The following is a 19,696-nucleotide window of genomic DNA, read 5'->3' as shown; positions in this document are numbered from 1 at the left end:
ACATATCTGACGGCGACTATAATTGTGCCGTTATGTTTAGCGTTGGCGCCGCACCCAATGGACTCCACTGAGTTGCCCGATCCCCCTCCTCCTACTCCCCCTCCTGCACCACCTATTACCGCCCCCCTCCCACCCACAATTCCCCATACCCCGCCACTACCGCTCCACCAATTAGATTCGATCGGCAAGTATTATTCCTTGTTATTGTTGTCGGACTCATTGCAACCATTGCCTCAGTTTGCCTTTGTCTAATGATTTCGATTATTGGTTTGTTTTATTTTCTTTCTCTAGTTATGTATAGTATTTTGTTTTAGCATTTTACAACTTCCGTCTGAACGCTTTGCATGGAGCATACATATTATAGAATAAAACCAATCAAAATTATATCAATTTAAACTGGAGCGAGTGGAAGTTGAGTGATATTAATCAGCCAAAATTTAATTCTCAGGAAGTAAAATATAATTTTTAATTTCCTATAGAAGCATTGAACCAATAAAATAAAGATTAAATGTTAATTAAAATTGAAATACTCAATACACGTTTTTAATAATAATAAGATAACAATAATAAATCCCTAGACAATTTCTAAGTATATCCTTATAAATTGTTTACTTTTTGTGAGTTACATTTTAAGCTCTTTATATATATATAAATATATGTTTTTATTTTGACATAAGTGTTTATAGGAATTTCAGGACCTTATAGCATTAACAGCTATTTGAATAAAATCACCGAGATTGTGAACAATAGTTCTCTTTTAGGCCTCCAATTTATGTGCTGGCCTTTAATGAGCATTTATGGCTGCAATTGCTGCACTTCAAGTGCCCGACTTATTTCTGCTGCCTTTTTCGAACGCCCACTGACTAATCCAGGGCTTAATAATTCCGAGGCCTATGATTAGCATATTTTTCCCCCAAGTCGCCCCCTCCGAAGTTTGAGCCGTGTTTCGTTTCCACTAACTTGGCCCGTTCCACTGCCTTTCAGTCGTTTCGACCACGATCGTTTGGGGATCGGTTTTCTTCGTCTGCGATTTTTCGGCCCGGTTCGCTTCCAGACGGGTCTGCTTTTATCAGCCAGTCAGTCAGTGTTTCGCTTTCGGCCAGAGCTGACGAATTTCCTCTTCTCGCTTTTAGCCCGGCCAAAAGGGCAAAAGAATCGTTCAAAAACTGAGCGGGTGTGAAGTGAAGTGGCTTATGAATTGATCAAATATATCACTTTATTTATACCGGGTAATTCACATTTTTTTTGTGGCCACATTCTTCGCCAGTGAGCTGAGATTTACTTATTTAATAGCTGTTAATTGCTCCTTTTTTTTACTCCTTTTTGTTTTTGTGAATTTGCTAAGCACACCTATAGAATATCTATATATACAGCAGTGAATTATGATATACAACAACAGCAGCAGCAACAAATAATAATAATAAAACAAAGCCAAGCGAGAGAAACAAAAATTTCTAATATGCAAATTAAATAATTTTGTTTATGGTGCAGCCGAAAGAATCCCAAACAAAAAGTGCAAAAGTATACAAAAATAAAATTATTTGAAAATTGAACCTGTTCTGATGGAGGCTGGATCCAGCGATTGAGGTAAGCTGATTTATTTTGGCTTAATCATATGCATATTCCGCTCGCATGCGTCGCAATACATCTCCGATAAAGAATAGCTAATGGGGGTAAGGCGCGATCATAACCGCGAATGACCTGATTCCAACGAAGTTATAACTCCCTGGCCGACTTCTGATCTCTTTTGACTGCAGTTCTGCAACGCTGACTTGGACTTGGCTTTGGATTACCCAAAAGCCCCCAAGCGGTGGCAGTAAAACACTTCCGATCCCACTGAACCGCAACCATCTCGATGGAAGAAAGACGACCTTGCCCATGAAAGAACCAGAACCCACACAAGGGCCTCCATATATTTTCGAGTCTATATACATTTCAGGGGGAGGAAGTCCGGTCGGACTGAAGGATGATCGAGTGGCGGAATTAAAGTAAGGTTGGATCTGTAAATGCTGATACCTTAGAAGCATTTTTTCCAGTTACCTTGAGCATTTTCATTTATTTGAAGGACCATGTGTGTTATTTGCTATCTTAGAGTTTTGAGAAAAAAAATAGTTTTGAAGGGATTTATCATGATAACTTAGCCAAATGCTCAGCTTAAAGACTGACTGTTAATGATTAAAACTGTCATTAAAATAACTTTTGTTACCAATATTGGCACTTTTTTTTTAAAGTATACCATTTAACCTTAAAATAGTTTTCAAATATTTTCAACATTTTATCATTTTGGGCTGTGAATGCCGTTTAATTGAAAATTTTATGAACCATTCAATGATGACATTCTAACTTTTGACCACTACTAGTACAGGTTAAGCTTGAACCAAAAATCTATTTTTTAAGTGTATCATAAAATACAAACCATTATTTTAGGCATTTTTTGGTTATACTTAGAAATAAACTTGATCACTACTTTGGGTTGCCTAAAATTGTAAAACATAATATTTATACAAAATAAAATATAATATTAAAAAAAAACACTTAATTTATTTGTCCGAACAAAAGTTTGTGCAAACAAGTCTTTTAAATCGGTTACTGAAATTCTTTTAACTTGGTATTTAAAATAGTTTTAAGCATAAATTAGATCCCTGACATAACTAATGTTATGTTGAAGGAGTGCCTTTGAATCTTGTTTGCCACTGAAGTGTTCCTTGCACACCTTCTTCATTAATGGCTTTTATTTTATTGGGGTTACCCCGTCGGTTACCCAACTTTCGGCATCATCCATCCATCCAGTGGAGTGAAAAAGGGACCCCATAATGACCGCAAGTTGGCAGCTTGGCGGCATTAAACAGAATTTTAGGCACTTACCTTTTGACCCGACCCAGTTCCATATGTCACACAAGAACAGCGTCAGTCGGTAGTTGGTGTTGTTGTTGGTGCTGTTGTTGTTTTTGTTGCCTCCACTCCTCCATCTCAAACACCCTACCATCTCCACACCTCCCCCGTACACCAACTTAAGAGCCCGATCGCGTTGTTCCATATGCGCATAAGGCAAATTGCATTAACATTTAGGCCTACGCGCAGTAGTGCCGCCCACTTTGCGACTGTGCCGCCGCTTTCGTGCCATCCCACTTGTTCTCAGTTCCATTCCACTGCGTTCCCCGTTCAATTCCGCAGCGTACCGCCTGTGGTTTATCAGATCCCCGATTCCCAGCGATCAGTCGCAATTCAAGGTGCGCGCTGTGTGGAGCAATTTAAATCGCTCCACTTTTCCGAACGGCGGTTCTTTTCGAACAACATAGAAGAATTCCCGAATAATATCGTTAAATATATCGCATAACACGACTAACGGTAACTGGCATGCACTGCCATTAAATGTGATTTTAATCAGTAAATATAACGATGTGATTTTTTTTGGGTTTATTTTGCCGATCGATCGTTAATATAAAAACAAGGTGCATCCAGCTAGTGAAACAATAAATTAGCAAAAGGTATGCGTAATACACACAAGAGTGATGATGATACAGGCCCAAAAATTAGCCACTTTATATGGACAGAGCGTCGTGAACATGTGAAAGTGATAGCAACCTTTTCTGAAATTTAAAATCAAAACAACGCCCAAAACAAAACATTACAAATGTTTAATTGGAAAAAAATGTGTTTTCAAATTTAAAATAATCACTTTGATATATAAACAAAAAAAAAAAAAGGGTAAAAAATAAAAATTATTTTGAACGTGATTTAAAATGTGGTTTTACATTTGTCACTCTCTTTTAGATTGGAACAATAGATAACCAGTTATGTATAATTCTACAAAATAATTCTGAATTTAAGTATAAATAAAAAACGTTGTCTGGAATACAATGGCATTTATATTAAGGTTAATTACTGAACCTTTCAATTTGCATAAGATTCCCCTTTTTTACTTGTTCAATTATTAATAAGGCTTAAGTTTAAAAAACAGAAAAAACGACCAAATCTCATTTAAATATGTTCAATCATTTATATATTTTTTGTTCATTTACAAGATTTTGTAATGTGTTAATTATTATTGCCATGTTTTAATAAAGTCAATATATTTTAAAATATTTACGTTTATTTAAAACACATTAATAAAAGTAAGATATTGCTGGTTGTTTTTAGCTCTTAAATTTATAAAAGCCATTTCTTTTCATTTATTTATAATATATAATACATGCTATTGTTTTTGATTCCTTTTGAGCGCGCTTTGAAGTGTTCAACAGACTTGAACCGTATTAAAGTGTTATTCAAGTAGGAACTCTTTGGAATCTACAATTTTTGCAACGTTTTTTGTGATCATGGAGATACTTTCGACACAACCCGGTCATGTCCCCATAACTTCCCATTTCTCTTGTCGCTGGTCAAGAGTCTTCAGCACTTTGTTCAATTGAAATTTTTGTAAATTTACTTTCTGCGATTGTTGCCGTTTCGGCTTCGCCACTCGTACATCGCTGTGTCGCTCGGCTTTGGCTCACTTTGGCAGCTTTCTTGCATAATAAACAAGATCAGGCTCAGCACACAATGTGCAACATTAGGCCAATGTTGGTACGTGGACACACTCCTCCGAGGGGCAGTGGTAGGGGCAGTGGCAGGGGCAGGGGCTACCTGAGTGGGGCATGGGGACAATCATGGACAGCGGGCGCTAAACTGCTAAGAAAACAAAAAGCGAAAAGCAGCAACCAAGGCACACCTGAAAAAAATATATATCTTAAAATAAATGGCGAACAAAAAAATCGAACGCTTATTATTCAGATTTAGTTCCTTAGCATTTAAGTAAATCAGAAACATTATTAGGGGTGCAAAAGATGTATGCTAGTATTGCTTTATTCATTAGTTTTTTTATTCCTATTTTTATAATGATTTCTCTTATAATAATGAATATTATAATCAAGAGTTTATTGTTTAAAAGGTTGGAAATAAAAAAAAGAATTTTATTTGTTCTTAAAAATTTTCTAAAACGAGTTAATTGATAAAAAAAATAAAGATCATTTAATTGGTTCTATCAAAAAGCTATCCATATTTACTTTTGTAGATATCACTTACTTAAATTAGGATTTAATGTTATAAATATTCAATTTTGTTTGGAAAGCACCATTTTTTTTATTTACCCCACTCACATCCCTAGGGAAATATTGCCAATTTCGAAAGTATTTTCTTCCGGTGCAGCGGCAACATGCGCCGAAACAAGCGATGTCGGTGGCTACTTTTGCTCTCGTTTCGACTGCTGCGTGAGGCACATGGATAACTGGATAACTTGGACAGTTTCCCGTTACCACTGCTCCGCTCTATCTCCATCTCCCTTGCTCTCCTTGCTCTCCTTGCCTCCCCTTTACGCCCCTCTCTTTCACTGTGGTCGTGTTCGTTGTGAACCTGCCACAGCAATAACAACAAAAAGCACCGAAAATAAATCGCCAACCGCAAAAGTTAGCAAACTTTTTTAACTTTACAATAAATACAACAAGAGCACAACCAAAAAAAAAAAAATTGTTGCTCCATTTCGGAGATCAGCGAACCCTTTTTGTCTTTGTTTTCGATTTGAATATGCATGTATTGAAGTCAAGTCATACAGTAGAACCTAGTTACAAACAAAAACATCATTTAGAAAAGGTTGCAAAAATCGTAGGTTGTCCCCCCTTTTTTTTTTTAGGGAAAACGTATGAAGATAATTTGGCAGCAAAGAAAATTAATTGGCTTTGTTATAGGAAGTGAAATTCTGAAACTTTTGTAAGTTATTTAGATTACATTTGCTTGCAGAAATGTTATTTACAATTGTAATGTAGATTAGGTTTTAAAATCGATTTATATCTTTGTTGGTGACATACCATTTGGAAATTATGCCTATACAAAATGACTTTTCTTGAGCAGGACTTAATTATTTAATGAATTAATGTTAACTTAGGAGTCAAGTTATGTATGACCTCCTTCTAGAGCCTTCCATCCGGCAGTCGATCTGATGGGATGCGGGGAGATTGGATTGGAAGCTTAGCCACATTTGATGGACCCCCAGACGGGGGATCCCCATAATTTGTTGGGCTTGTAAATGCGGACGCGTGGCACGAGTCGAGTGCGATCGAATCCCCAATTCGGGCCAGCCATAATTGTCGGCACTCGCACACGAGGGAAAGAGTTCCATCAGCCACTCGAGAAGTCGCAAGTCCCCGATCGCAAGTCGCAAGTCTCAAGTCGAGATTCGAGAGTCTCCAGTCCACACCGATGGCGACTTTGGCCAAAAATCAAGCCCCCAGACAAAGGCAAAGAGCCCCGGCTCAACGTCGTGCCCAGCGATCTGCATTGTTTGGCAAATTTGTAAGCCAAAACTTATTGCAAACTTTATTTTTTTACGCTGTCTCAGCGGCTATTGCTGCTTTACATACCCTTGCTAAAGGTATTGCTAGTTCTTCAAGCAGTTGAATGTCTTTTTAATTATGCATAAAATTGTTCTTTTAAAATTGTACCTCTACAGTTTGATAATCACCATTTTGTATGGTCCACTAGTTTTCTTTGCTTGTAATACTTAAAGCTTAAGCAAAATCAGCTAGGGTACTTAAAACTTCTGCCATCGCAGCCTTTCTTCCGTTTTTGTGTTTTTCGTGCAACTGCCTTTTGCTTTCTGGCTGCTTTTCAGGCCAAAAGACGACGGCGACAACAGCTTCTTGTAATTATGGCGAGAGCCCCAAGTTGCGGACACCTAGGCCATGTTTATCTTGTGGCAACTCTGACTCTGGGGTCCTCAGCCAGAGATAAACTTCGCCCACATGCCACAAAGTGTCGGTGTTGAGTGCTCGCATCTCCGAAATGCCACTGCAAGATGACAAAGTGCCACATCCAGGCAGCAGCCATAATGGTAGCAAAACAAAACAAAAAACCATTTCGGTCGATTGGGTAACTCCAGGGGATTTAATGGAGCTCCGGAATAAATGAAATCTGTAGCGAGGCTTACTTGGAGGAACTGAATGTGTTCTAAAATGCAATTTGAGAAATGTAAATTTTGAGCAGTATTTGTACTATTAATTAAAAATAAATAAATGGCGCCCAATGTGGCACCTTTAAACTATGCGCTATTACGATTTTATAAAAGCATTTCATTTAATATGTTCTAAGATTTTCCCCAAACCCTTTAGAAACTATAAATTGAAGTGATACCTATTTATGGGTTGATTTCAAAGCAAAATGCTGTTTTAAAATGCTATATGAGAAGATGTCATTTGCAAGAACACTGAAATTTCCTCCCACATTTTCCGATGTACACCCAACCCCAGGGGTATTATCTTACATTTTAATTAGCGGATTGTGCAATATGCGATGCAAATCAGTTAGCCACCCACATATGTTCGGTGGTGGGATGCCTCATTTATGGCTCGCGCCCCGTTTTTGGCAACTTCAAAGGGTAACCGCAGGCGAAACCACATCTGCACCACCGCACCACTGCACCACCGCACCACTGCATTACCGATTCGAAAAGTAAAACATTTAGTGGGCAAAAGTTTAATTAAAGCAAGGCGCAAGGCATGTTCGGCTAAATGAACCTTGGCAAGAATTTCCATGGCGCAACCACGGACAACAACAACCACTCAAGCGCGTCATTTGGTTTATCAATTTGTTGCCACGCTGCCGTGTTGTGCAATTGCATTTTCAGAGGCCCCAAGTTTTGCCTTTTGCTTTAGTATTTTGTTTTTATTTTTGGCTTTTGTTTTTATTTTTGTATTTTACTTTTTAACATAAACTCGCCGCGGCCCAGTCTCTCCCATCAATTCTCTTGCCCCATGACTCACGAGAAAAAAAAATGTATCAAGCATTAAGTAGAGCAATCACAGTGCACCACATGTGTAACGCCCACTGGGTGTGGAGACGTCCGATTCCGATGTTGGATGGCCATGCCTTCAAGTTGGCAAAACAATTTGCTATTAGCCATTTGCTGTTTGCTGTTTGTTGTTTGCCATTTGATTTGCTTTGGCAGCTTTTCATTTGCAACCCGCTGATGACAACAAATCATGACAATGCTCAAGGTACAATGTCAAGACCTCGCGCCACATGCTTCGAAAACTGAGGCATTTAAGTCCACACAAACTGACGTGGGTCAGCCAGTGTGAGAAGACTCCACCCCCACCGTCAATTGGGGGCCGGCTAGAAGGACGAACCACACATGCACTTGCATATTGTGTACAAATCACACAGAGAGTAATTTACAGCCAATGTTTCTCCAAAAAATCCTGACATTTATTTACTTAAATTCAATTTATTTAAAAGTTGCATATGCATTTCACAAAAATTGGTTTTGGTTTACACTTTTATCTTTTTATCAAAGTAAAGATAATTTATTTTAAAGTATATTTAAAATTTCATATGCTATTCATAAAAACTGATTTAGTTTCATATGTTTCGTAAACTTAAAAAAATTTGATATAGAATTTTTAAAACACTTTGATCTGTTAATATACATAGTATACATTTTTTGAGCCCCGAAGTACATATTACTTTCAAATTTTTGTGCAGACACAGTTGGCCAAACATTCGGCATGGCTATGCTCTATTTGCTCGCGGTGGCTTAGTTTGGCTCGGTTCGCTGGCTCAGTGGTTCAGTGGTGCAAGTCAGGGTGGTTCAATCGATCGGTGGTGTCACCGATGATAGTGGAGATCCAACGGCGTGTTGCCTGGCATTCACTTGTCTGATTGACGGTGCAAGGTTGGGTCACGGCCAGTGTCGAGTGGTGTCGCAGTGGACCAGGGTGGTGCCGGGTGGAGCAGGGAGGTGCCGGGTGGAGCAGGGTGGTGCCGGGTGGTTCTGACACCTCAGGGTATTGTGTGCCGATGTTAAATGGGATTAAACGCCACAGTCTAATGTGCAATTGATATTTAACTGGAAATTAATCACGATGTCTGTCCTTTGTGGCAGCTTTTTCCAATGCCACAAATCAAACTGTTAAACAATAATTAATTTATCAACGTCTCTCTTTTTTCTTTTTTATTATTTTTTGTTTAATAGAAAAATCTAAAAGTAAATATTGCTTTTTAAAAGATCTTAATATGTATTGTTGTGATTTGGCTTGGTTTGTAACTGTTAATTTAAATATTAAGCAATCTCTAGAATATATGTTCATTATGGGTGGCAGTCAAATTAACTTTGAGACGTGATAACATTTTCTTTTCATTTTGATGCTGGAATATTGTCTTTTTGGCGGATGTTATAAGTTTTTTGTGGAACTTCTTTATGAGTTGGTTCATTTGTATTTATTTTATAATTTAGCTGCTTTAATTTCCACTTGTTGCATCTTCGGTGGACTAACCCACCGATGGCGTCACCTTTTGACCCACAACCCAGCCCAGAACCACTGATCCACTGAACCCTCGTTTTGTGTGGCTTTCACTTTCGAATCGGAGCTCGCCATTGGTGGTGGCTGGGTTTTGTTTATTTTATCTGGTCGAATCGATCGGGATCCAATCACTTTGTGAGTGGCTAGTTGACGCCTCCGTGAACCACTGCTGACCTCTCACCCACTCCCCAGTGCCCTTCCCCCTTCCGCCCTCTTCAGCGATTTTCGCGAAGCTGTTCCGCTCTTGTAGATAATCCATTGATAAGATTTGTACTTTTCGGTTTTCAATTTCGAATTAAAAGCTGGCCCAGTCGAAAGGGTTGGGGGTGGGGATCAAAATGGCGCAATGACATTTAAATTGGCTACGAATTTTTTTTTTTTTGTTTCTGACCGCCCTACAAAACGTGCTCTATTGTTGTTGTTTTTGTTTCTTTCTATAAAAGCCAGACCAACGACTTGACAAAATGAAATGCGCTCAAATTAAAGTGATTTTTTTTTTGGTCGGGGCTTTGGCTTTGCTTCTTTATTGCCTGGCGTTTTTTACGTTGTTGTTGTTTTGTGCACCTTTTGTGGTTGTTTGTTTGTTGTTACAGCACAACGAGCGGCGGCAAAAAGGTAACTAAAAAAAATAGAGAAAAATTATGACTTTTGATCTAATTATGGCTTTGGACCCTATTTGTTTGTCCCGCGGCAACCTTGGCACCAATTTGTTTGCTTTACTTTGCCCAACTGGGTATTTGTTTATTTTCTGCCGCCGCCACTGCCACCGCTGCTTGTTGTTATTGTGGCTTTCTCTACCGCATTCTAAGGCTGAGCTTGCCACGCCCACACGTCGATATATAGCCTGGAAACAATAATTACAGCTGCAAAATTTTGCAATTTTTGTTTTGCGTTTTTGTAATCTTTGTTTTACGTTATTGATTTGATTTTGGGATTGGTTTCTTTGGCGATATTTTAAATTGGAGCAGTAATCGAGACAAAGAAAAACCAAGAAACATATTTGAGATAACCAAACAATTATCCTCCAGCCTCTGGTCATATTATTTACTGGCATTAGTATTTTGTAAACTGCTTAAGTTGTGGCACGATGTTGGATTTCTGGGATTTCGGGAGTTGTTTCGCTTTTTGTTCCCCAATTTTTTGCGCAATCATTGGCGCCGCCAAACGAAAGACTTAAGAAACGAACTTTAGCATTTTTTCTGCCTGCGCTCGGCTTCTTTTATTTCTGTTGCGGATTTTCTTATCCACTGCCCCATGAAAAAATGCCAGGGGCGTGTCCCAATCGAAGGGGCAACGAAGGGGGATTCCGTTTTTTCTTTTTTCAACTGCTCTAAACAATTTTGTCGCTCAAACGACTCCATTAAGTCAGTCGATGGTTTTATGGCTTTATGCTTATTGCCGGTTGATGAATTGCATTTTGCATACTCTACCTAAATTTGTGACTGGCGAAAGTCCATTAATTATGCTAAGGGATTTGTATATTTTACCAAGTTCCTTTTTTAAAAAGTATAACTCTAATAATGTATAACGTTTAAGAAACTGGCAGAATATTAAATAAATAAATAGGGCTTTGTTATTCTTTTATTATTATTATTATTAGTAAGCCAATTGTTGCTCATTAACATTATCGTTTCCTAAATTGGTCTTCATTGATAGAATTACACAAAACAATACAAAATATATATTTATATTCTTTCTAATTAAAATACAATTCATTCATTCATGTTGTTTTATATTTTTCTTACAACTTATTTTAATAATAATAAATGGCTTGTTGAAGAGCATCCAACATTCTTTGTCGGGCAAGATGCCTTCGGCTCGTATAAACGTTTTTCTTTCTTTTATTTTGTATGCTCATATTTATGTAAATTTCATAGGCGTGACTCAATGATTTGTAGTCCGTGGCTATATAAGCTTCGATCTGCATATCGGCGTGGCTATATTTGTGTATTCGAATCGCGTTGACAACCCGGCGACGGCCCTTTCACATATTTTTCGGAATGAACAATCAGCGGCCGCGGATTAGCTGCATCGACAGATCCGAATGGTCCCCTATATATGACCATATAGCCATAGATATCCATGCTGTCAAATTCGTTGCACTCATTAGGCCAATTCAATTGGCCGCGGGTAAAATGGAAATAAATACCCAAAATGTAAATGGGTCTTAATTGTGTTGTTAAGGCCGCTCGGTAATTCGATATGATGTGATATGTGACTGGAAAGACACAAACAAAGAACAACTAAAACTAAAACTAAGCCAAGCCTCCGCAACGTCAAAATTAATCACTTCCCTTTACTAGAATTTGCATGCAGACGTAGACAGTAGATAGCAGACTGCAGACGGCTGATTTCAGACTTTCGATTTTTTTTTCGTGGCTCTGATTTGAGTTCAGCCGCCTTTTGTGGGGTTTTTCATTCGCCTGTCGTTTTGGTATCAATTAAAACCCAATTATGCCCCGCGGGCAAGTCTCGGAAAATGCGCACCCAAAGCGATATAATGCCCGTCCGGCCATAACGGGTTTGCTCCACGCACCCAAGGTTACCATAAGCAAATATTTACAATATAGTATGTGCGACCGACAGCATATATGTTACATATACATATCGCTATATTTGAGTGCATATTGGCGGAGAACGCTCGCCGTTGTCAGGCGATCTGTAAAATGCAAATATCTGGAAGGGGGAGCAAGATCAGTATGAATCACGATCAGTATGCCCTGCTGTAAATTTTAATTTAAAATACATTTTTTTCTTAGAAAATGTGAATATAAATATCTAAATTTGCAGGGGAATTTAAAACATTTCTTATAGAATAACTAATGTATTATTGCTTAAACTTTAACGAAAAGAAAAGGAAAAGCGAAGTAAAAGCAAATCATGATTTGAATTGGCTTTAATTTTTTTTCGTAATTTAAAAAATAATTAAAGACTGAGAAAACTTCGTATTATCATTAGGCACACACCATAAATCATTTTGTTAAAGCGTTTAACAACTCTATCATTTCATCCACAATTAAGCTTTATTTGCAGGCATTTTTTTTGACTTTAACAAAATATCTTTCACTTAATAACTCGCTGAATTGACTTTCTTTTCGTTTTTCCTCCCCCCATTTAAGATCACAATTATGTTAGCAACATCTTAATTTATTTGGCGCAGCACATAGGGAAACTGTTTGACCGAAATGAAAAAAATTAAAACAAAAATGATGGAGGCTTGAAAAGTTAATTTATACCCGGCCGCCGCCCAAGTGTTGTTGTGTCTGTCAATGTTCGATTTATTGGGCACATGTCGAGTGTCCGAATCGTGCCGATTGGCGAACGATAACGATAGGTTCGACAAGCTGCCGCCAATGTGTGGTCCCATCGATCGATCAAGTTGTCGCAAGTGCAGCGATAAGATCGCCATCTGTTTTTCAATTTTTCCATGTTTTTTCCATTTTCAATTTTCAATTTTCCTACAATGAAGCTGTCATAAGTTCTATGCTGTCGTTCTGTCGTTTGCGAGGAATTGACAATTGCATTCGTTTCGATTTGTTTCGGTTCAATTTATACGCTTCCTGTCCACTCAATTGGCATCAATTATTCGGCATTCTCGACTTAATTATATCGCCGGCTGTGTCGGATGACATTGATTGCATCCTGTGGAACACACATTTTTTGGACCACTTTTGGGGGTCTGTCCAAATGTGGGGCATTCTCTGCGATCTGTGCAACACCAGTCCACTCCGTTTGGCATGCTGCTCATAAGTCTCTTTTATGGCAGTTTAAAGTGTTTCACATCGCAATTATTGTTAATCAACCGTCGGCTAATTGCAGCTCTGGTCCCCGCCATAAACAGACGAATTATAATCACAATTAAATGCGATAAGTAGCCGCTTAGCGTGGTTGACAATGAAAATTTCCAAGCAATTTATTTGGTGGCAAGACCCTTGGAAAATTGTTACGTGTGGCTAATGCTAGGAAATTGACGAGCTGCCAACTATATGACATTACTTGAAATTTTAAAGATGGCTTAATGTGTCATTTAAGCAAAGTAATAGACTTGAGATTATAATTAAATTCTCTTCTATGGGTTGAACTTACCGTCTAATGTGTAATTTAATTTAATATTGTAAAAATATATATATAACATAAAGAGAAAAGATTTATAGTCGTAGCTTAGTGTTCAATCAATGTGTTTTACTACCAACAAACTAATCCTTTAAATTTATATATTATCCACAAATGAAATGGTTTTTTTTTAACTTTATATTATCTTGGCTGTAAATCAGAGAGACCTCAAATTGATTTCGTGCCAGAAAATGAAATAAATCAACGATATTCTGAACGCAAAGCCATTGCCCATCCCCCGTTCCGATCTCTTCGGATCTTTCAAGGGCCATTACGAATATGCATTCATTGCTGCCATAAGCAATGAATGCATATCGTTTGTCTTGTGCCACGGCAAAGGCAAATAACTCAGGCCGAACAATATCTGGTTGGACAAATGGTTGGCAATATGTTTTGCAATCGTTGCCGTATTCCGTATTCCGATTCCGATGCGATGCCGACGCCGATGTCGATGCCGATGCCATATGTCAATGGCTTCTGTGGGTTCTCACAATTGCCACACATTGTTTTTATTACCGTTGAGGGCAATTAAAAGCGATTTAATTATCAGTCGAATGGAAGGGTAGGGGGAAATGGATATACGTATATGTTTTATTTCTTTCGCTGGAATTAAATGCAAATGAAGAGAGCCGCCACAGAAATATTTGAAATAGTTGCCTTCGTTGCGCATGCGTGTGACTTGATTACAGCAACAAAACCGTTGACAAAGACTTTTATTGGCAGGCAGCAAGCGGCAGCGGCGCAAAAAAAAAAATGAAAATTATCGTGCCACCGAGCAGAGAAATAAAGGAAAAATGCATTGAACGCGCACGCATACCAAGTAAATTATAGAGGGACCAAAAAACCAGACCAAGTGGTTAAAACTATGGCCAAGGAGGGGGTTTGAATGGCCACTTGCGTCATCTGGATAAATGCATTGTGGCATTTGTCATTTCAATTGCGCGTAAGCTTAAATAACTGCCAAGTTTGTGTCCTAAGTCTTTTGTTTTTTCCCCATTCGAAATCGGTGGATGGGAAATTCTGAGAATGAATTGGAAACTTTGAAAGGGTTCAGCAACGCCTATGCTTGTCGTATTTTTTCTGAGTTTTTAGGGAAATTGTTTTAAGTTATAAGTTTAAGCTCAATTAAATTTCAAGTTTGTGTCCTAAGTCTTTTTTTGTTTTCATTTAAATTCAACATTTAATTTCAGATTTTAATGTAAACTGTTTCTGCTTGAACTCTCGTGGACATATTTAGCGTTGGTTTACTTACTATTACACAACGTTTTTATTTTTATTCCTAATTATAAACAAATAAATATTTTAAATAGTTTTTTTTATGTTATTTTCTTTATAGGAACATCCATCAATCATAAAGATTTTGGAAACTCACTTTCTAACAATATTTCACGGCATGAGTACAATCTTATTATGATGTGTTTTTAGGTAAGTTTATTGCTTGTGTAATCAGCATTTTATTAGATATATGTACATTAATTTATGATGAACGTTTTTCTCAAATATTGAAATTTTTTTTTTGAATTCATTCATGTTTTCTTTTAAGCTATAATCTTTCCAAATTGATATATTTAGTGCTGCCAAAAAAAGTTTGCCATAATGTTTACCTTTTCAACGTTCGTTTATCTTCCCATATACCCAAACATAATTAAACTTTTTTTAGGACTTTAATACTCGTTTATTATCGGTCCATTAAATCGGTTTATCTATCAATTTGGTACTTTTTTCTTTTTAATTTTCCAACCATCTACATCCGAGCGAGCGCCTTTTAATTTAAGCAACAAAGAAAAAAAAACCCTCAAGCCAGGTGGAAAAAAAATTAAATCACGAAGCGCGAGCTCTTGCCAAAAAAAAGACCAAAAAAAAAAAATAATAAAACCATCAGCATAATCTGTTGAACGGACAAAAGACGATGATTATGTTTGATGATGATGATGCGCGTGCCATGGCGCCATTTAGTGCAAATTTGTCGATGCTTCCGGCCAAAAGATTTCGCTGGCCCACCTGCAACAGTAGCAACTAGCAAATAGCAACTGGCAACCAGCAACTGGCAACTAGCAACTAGCAACTGGCAACCAGCAACACCAACGGTGGCAAGTGGCAACATCAACAGACATTCACTTTGGCTACCTTCGCCTTTTTCATTTTCATTCAATGCCAAAAAGAAAAGCGCCTCATAATTTCCGCGCCACTTTTCCACGTCGTGAAATGGGTTTCGTGGTGAAAGATGAGTCGGCGTTTTTAGTGCCGGCCACAATCACAATGCTGGCCTGTCCTCACCTCGGTCCATCTATCAATTTGAATTTGAATCCAATTGTGCCAGCCCACTCGATCCAGAGCCCAGTCAAGTCAAGTAATTTGCATGATGCCTAGGCTGCTGCTGTTGCTTTTGCTGCTTTAGCTGATTTTGTTGCTTTTGTTGCTTTCGTTGGCAATTAAGGCGAGTTGGTCTGGCCCGGAAGCCGTGCCCAAAAGATCGTGTACAGTTAGAACGGCTGGCGGCGGCAACCGATAATTATGGTTAATAAATATTAGCTGCCAAAAGTGCAATAAACCAGACGAACGACAAGCGACAAATGCAAAGCAGCCAGCCCAGCGGGTCAAAGGGGAGTTGTAGGGGGGAGGGGTTCTGGTTCTTGGCCCGATCATATTTCCAGCTAGTTAATTGCAATCGACACACATGCCTATCTAGCATACTAAGGAAAATACTTCAAGAAACATTACCACTTTTATTATGCACTCTTAACTACTTTGTTTTCAAAAGTCTACACAAAAAAGAAATTGTTTTATGTTATGTGTTTCTTAGTGAAACTAATTTTATAATTTATTTCTGTATAAGCTCTTACCTTTTTGGTTTTGTTTTCAGATCTATACAATTTAAATAAATAGTTTCTTAAGTAATTGTCGCTAAAATCAAATACCCTAGGTTATTGGCAGTTCATATGTTAACTTTTTCACTGTGTATCAAAAATAATGACATAGAAACCGGTGAGGTGAGAGATTTACTATCTCACGCACCCAATAAAACAGTGACCAGCACACATTTCATATATATTGGGTATATTCAGTTTAAACTTTTATAAATTTTTAGGTACCAAAGTCAGCTTTCCTAATTTTAAATTAAATTAGAAGCTTATTTTCATTTGGAAGAAGGAAATTTAAAGTTCCTAGACTTATTAAAATGCTTACATTATAATAGTATTATTATTGAAACGTTTGTACAATAAAAAAAGCTATATTTTACATGATATTCAATCCTTAAAAAATCAGGTTTTATTTTTTTTTTGGCATGTTGTTTTACAAATGGGTTTGCCCCACTGTAACCGTTGGTGTTTCCATTTCGTTGGCTGCCGAAGCTCAGTTTAAACAAACATTCTGCTGACCGACAGATTGTAACGCCCCAGTTCCCCCTTGTCTTATCGACGGGGGGGGCGTGGCACTAGAGGCGGCTGCAATGTTTTGGCTACAAAGTCGAACTGAAATGAACAAAAATACAATGTTGCATGCAACTATTTCAGAGTTTTCAGTGGGTTCCTAGTTAACGTTTGGCAATTAAACAGTTATCGGGGACATAATAAGGCAGTAAAAAAAAAAAAAAAAAAATAGAGGTAAAGTAAAGCAAAGTAAGACCAATTAGAGCGCTTAGCCCAGACGCGATTTTGCAATAGTTTAATAACCATTTTTCAACATGACGGACCGGAGTGATCGCTATTCTTGAAAATTGAATTTAATTAGAACTGAGTACTATGACAAAATGATTAATTAAAGGCAATTTGAGACGCCCACTTGGGGCCTACATAGATATGGGCAACATATGCTCCGATCACCATACAACCCGGTACTTATCGGAACCGATCCGTCCAAGTGCCGTTGCTAATGGCTGTGGAAGCTGGCGACAAGTCTGAGCCGCTAAATTGTTGTTAATTTCTAGCCATAATTCAAGCCAAGCGCCTCATAAACAAACAACTCTGTTAACAACGAAATGGGCTGGGGGAGGCGATCAAGGGGGTGGGGGGTTGTAGGGGGTGAAGGGGGCTGGCCGCACTATCAGTTGCAAGTGTTGAAGTCATAAATCTGCATAATGATCATGTCGCAGCCCGTTAGTGCGTTAGCTTATTTAATGATTAATCGTGCGGTGTGTGTGGGTTGATTTCCATTCCAAAGACTTAAACAAAACAGCCAAAGAACGAGAAAACACTTTTGGCCAGTTTTTACGATCTGTCAATGGTTCCTTTCACAATTTTAGAAGGGTGTCAGACTGCTGCTGAATCAGCACAAAATTCTAGATCGTAGAATGGACCGAAAAAGTCGAATACTTCTGCAGGAGTGTATATAAATCAAAAGACTTAAGCAAAAAACTTGTAGTTTTCAACAAAAAACTAAAGGTAAACACTTTCAAATATATATTAAAGTTCGATATAAAAGTTGTAAATAAAATGAAACTTTTTAAAAAAATTACCACATTAGAAATGTTTTAGGAAAGCTAATATGCAATTAAAAAGTATTTAGAAAACATAATATAGCTTTTTATGGCACACTAAAACAATAGTTATAAACTTTCTTACAATTTATGCAAAACTGCACAGTCTCTGTCGCTTTCTAGATTGCTTAAGTTCCCCTTTCAAGTGCATATAATTACCTGATTCTAGGGCCAAAGTCACTCGCTTTTTGCTGCTTTCACAGAGCTGTGCGAATCCGAGGATTTCACTGGCGGCACGGCACTTTTACCCACCCAGTGGTAGTAGTCATTGTCATTAGCGGTGGCATACGGTGCACAGTAGACACTCGAAAATAGACACATGTGAACAGCTCGCGAGTGCCACGCCCACCTGACAGCCGGCTGCCCATTGTTGACAGCGGGAAAGTTTGCCTCTTTGTCTGCCCGTTTGTTTTTAGCGTCTTGACTTTTGCCCCTCTTTCACTCGGTGGAAAAACTTTGGAAACTTTGAAAATTGGAGCTGAAAATACAAATTAAACTGAAGCTGAGGCTGAGGCTGAGGCAGAAGCTATTAGGCCCACTGTGCCGGCTTTCGGGCCTGGTCTTTGTTTTACGGTTCATTAACGCCGCAACACCTCAATTAAACCGAATTAGTAAGAGCGTACCGCAATTGTCGACCCACAAACGCGAGATGGGATGCCGCTCATTACCCGCATTTGCATAATGATTGCTGGTTTATTCTAATTAGGGTTTTTACCTCGAATGGGAACCTCTTTAATTGATATGGCTGCACAATAATATCAGTGGTGCTAAATGGAACACTCAGTCTAATTGTTATTTATCACATATCCATTCTGAATGTGAGAAAAACCATAAAACAAAGACTCAAAGAGTTTCATAATTAAGGATCTTTAATCATATAAATACATTGCTTCTTTTGTTTAGCTTAAATTTAATCTTTGTCCATATTATGCTGATAAGCAATGAACTAGAGGAGAACAAGAGGCTTAAATTCGAAAATATAATCTAGATAGATTAACTGGTAATGGTAAATCTGTCGAAAATCCTACCTATCCTATCAAACCGACTTGACCTTGAAGTTGAGCAGGTGGCAAACGGAAACCTTGTAAAAATCAAAAGCCATAAAAACGAGATCAATTCAGTGTGTGTTTTTTCGGGGGAAGCGAGGAAAAGGGGATAGTACTTTGGCAGACAAAAAACGAATCTGCTGTCGAGCCATGTTCGAATTCCCAATCGCAATGCCTTCCGTTAACGGCTCGAAAAACAACTCTATTATTCATGGGGCAAAACGACGGCGAAAATCAAAGCACCGATCGACGTTGTCGGCGATTAAACAATAAAATAACAATTATTGGCGGCAGAGCGGCTGTCCCGTAATGAATGAATTCGATGAGTGGATGAGTGTGGCAAATGAGTCAAGTGGCATCCACATCCACATCCACATCCATATCCACATCCACGCTCACGACTGCAAGTTGCAGCTTCTGCGGACGGAACTCGTAAATCAAGTGCTTTTTGTTCGATGTTCGGCGTTTGCTGCACGGAAAACAATTGTAAATATAACTTATTTCAGTTTTCTTAGTATATGTGGTAAAATATTAAAATATGCCTACAATTAGCAGGAACGAAATATTTTTGATTTAATAATTTTGTATTTTATAAAGCACTCAGCACTATATAAATGAATAAATTTTGAATTGAATATTTAAAGACCATAAACATTTATTTTAGGCCAGTATTTATATTAGTAATATATGGAACACTAAAAACAGACTTTATATGTTACCAAATAAATATT

At 38.0% G+C, this 19,696-nt stretch overlaps 1 protein-coding gene across 1 annotated transcript in view; it reads left to right on the top strand.

The window, feature by feature from the left end:
• Positions 1-1,097: 1,097 nt before the first annotated feature.
• The window catches only part of LOC108150028, a 37,104-nt gene continuing 18,505 nt past the window's right edge, over positions 1,098-19,696 (top strand). Inside the window, 2 exon segments of the mRNA XM_017277988.2 lie at positions 1,098-1,587; positions 14,779-14,867. The gene's annotated coding sequence lies outside the window, so the exon portion shown is untranslated.

This window comes from Drosophila elegans, unplaced genomic scaffold (assembly GCF_018152505.1).
Source record: "Drosophila elegans isolate 14027-0461.03 unplaced genomic scaffold, ASM1815250v1 contig_149, whole genome shotgun sequence".
NCBI lineage: Eukaryota > Metazoa > Arthropoda > Insecta > Diptera > Drosophilidae > Drosophila > Drosophila elegans.
The sequence above is the reverse complement of the archived record's forward strand: the minus strand, read 5'-3'. Positions and strand labels throughout refer to the sequence as shown.